We start from the raw sequence: 2,721 nt of genomic DNA on the forward strand, positions 1-2,721 counted from the left end.
TGGGATGCAGTGCTTCATTCCTGGGACACCCTTGGGATGCAGTGCTTGCTTCTTGGGACACCCTTGGGGTTCAGTGCTTCATTCTTGGGACACCCCTGGGATGCAGCTCCCGCCGTCTCTTCCCCCTGAAGCCTCTCGGTCCCGCTTTCCTCAGGGTTTTCCTCGCTCTTTGCAGCTCAGAGCCGTGACAGGTGATTATTAAACCTCTCCCACCTTTTCCCTGTGCAGCCTCAGGGCTCCGTGGCTCGGGAATGGCCGTGTGTGGGAGAGCAGGAGCCAGGGCACAGCCAGGGACCCCTCGGACACCGGGACTCTGCCCCCTCCCCGAGGCAGCTCTGCCTCTGCAGAGCCAAAGGCACCGCTCCCTGGGCGGGCCGGGAGGGTTTTTTGGGAAGATCCCGGCTCCAGCAGCACAGGGCATCCCTGTGGATCCGGGTCTTTGTGCCTCCAGCGTCCCCACCCCGAGCTGCTCGTGCCATCCCAAACGCGGCTCCTGTTTGGAGGACTTGGAATTCCGGCGGTTTTGGGCTCAGCCAGGTGTCGGGAGCGGTTCGGCGTGTGACGGATCCGTGGGGGGAGGAATTCGCTCCCTGCGGGAAGGGGTGGGATGTTCTCGGGCTGAGCAGGGGGAGGCTGAAGGTCGACGCCGAGTCTCGCGGCTGCGGCTCCTCCAGCGCTCGGTGTCACATCAGGGCTCGTCACCTCGGAGCCGGCCCGGGCGGTGCCAGCCCGGATCAAGGGCAAAGCCAAGCCCTAAAACCCCGCCCGGCTGAGCTGGGCTCGGCCCTGGGCTCGGGCTCAGCATCCAGGGTGCTGTGGGAGAGGGAAGAGCTCTGAGGGGAGCGGTGCCTGAGCCAGGGCAGGAAACATCCACCTCAGCCCCGGCTCTTTGATTCAATTCTCCATTTTCTTTGCACTTTTCCAATAGTTGTTTATTTTTTAAAAATAGGAAAAGGGTGGTTTGAGGTACCTGGGTGAGGAGGGAGGCAAAGGCAGCCCAGGGAGAGGCGATGGGAGGAACAGAAGCTGGTGGGGAAGTGCTGGCCCGGCTCATCCTGCCCCTGCCATGGCCTCCCCCCATTACCCAGGGGTGGTGTCCGTGGGGATCATCACTGGGTGTGGGATGAGGTGATTCCCAGAGCTCAGCTGATGGGAAGGAACTGGGAAGGTGGGAATCAGAGCCCACCTGTGCCTCCCCTCAGCCTCTGTCTGTCCGTCCATCCCCGTGGGGTCCAGGGCCACAGCCCAGCCTGGCACCTGCTCCCGGGGTGCCCCTGTGGGTGCAGGATGGGAGGAGGAAGGTGCTGGCGTGGGGCTGCTCCACGGCCTCCGGGAGGCTCCAGGACCTGCCAGCTGGATGAGCTGGGATGTGGGACTGAGCTGGGATGTGGGACTGAGCTGGGATGTGGGACTGAGCTGAGGGCTCCCCATGGCATGGGTAGCCAAAGCCCGGTGCTGGCAGGAGCATGGGGCAGGAATGGGGGAGCAAATCCCCTCCCGTGGGTTTTTGGGGGCCCCACAGTAGGGGGGATCCATAAGCAAAGCTCCACTCCCATCGCTGAACAGGGCAGGGAAGGGATTTGGGATGAGATCCCTCCCCAGCTCACAGGATGGACAGACAGAGCTCACACCGATTTGCTCTGGAAATGCCCCAAACGGTGGCTGCAATTCCAGGTCTTTTAATTTACCTTTAATATTTTGAGTAACTCTCCCAGGAAAACACGGACTCGGCAGCAGCCGCCGGTTCTTCTGGAGCAGAGGGAGTTGGTGCCGGATTTCTCCTCGGAGGCCAAGGAGCCATCACTGTCTGCCTGTCTGTCTGCCTGTCTGTCAGTCCCTGCTGCCCCTCATCCAACCCTCTGCTGCTGCTGAAGCCAAATCCAAGGCAGGTTTGTGGGAATGTGGTGGGATGTGGCTCTGCCCCCCCCGCTGGGCTCGGCTGCTCCTGGATTTGGGCAGTGACAAGGATGGGGAGGCTCCGGAATCGCTCCCTGCCGGGGTGTCCCTGCCCAGGGCACAGCACCCCCGCCCTCCCTGTGAGCTCTGCCCATCAAGGGGGGGCCAGACCCTCAGTCCCCTCTTGCCCACCCCCATGGATGTCTGGGGGTCCCTGATCCGGAGCTGCCGGCACAGGGATGGGAGTGGAGCCTCTGCGGGAGGTGGGGGCTCTTCCCATGGAAGGGGATCTGTGGAGGGCACCATCCCCTGGGACTGGGGGGGAGCAGCCTCCAGTGGGGTGGGGGGTGCCAACGCCCCCTTTTCCCCCGTGGATCCCGTGGGATCCAGCACAAGGTCCCTCCTCCCACGGCTCAGCACCCCGGGGTGACGCTGGCTGGAGCCTCGGGGGGTCGGTACCTGAGGGGACACCGTGGGAGGGGGTCCCTTGGGATGGGAGGTGTCCCTGGGTGGGGTGTCCCGGGGCTGGGGTGGGACATGGGCCCCACGGAGAGGAGGAGCCGGTGCTCCAGGGCACAGCAGGGGTGGTCCCGAGGCTGGGTGGGATCCCGGGCAGCTCCAGGCTTGGCCCCGGTGGGCCCGGGGGTCCCTGCCAGCCCCCCCAGCTTCCCACCCCCAGGAGTTACTGCAGAGGCTGGAAGTTTCCATGGGCTGCTGCCCTGCCCGGGCTCCATCCCATCCCCATCCCAGATCCCACCTGCCTCCATCCCATCCCCATCCCAGATCCCACCCGCCTCCATCCCATCCCCATCCCGGATCCCACCC

The sequence above is a fragment of the Neopelma chrysocephalum genome, unplaced genomic scaffold (genome assembly GCF_003984885.1).
Source record: "Neopelma chrysocephalum unplaced genomic scaffold, ASM398488v2 Primary Assembly neopelma1_243, whole genome shotgun sequence".
NCBI classification, from domain to species: Eukaryota; Metazoa; Chordata; class Aves; order Passeriformes; family Pipridae; genus Neopelma; species Neopelma chrysocephalum.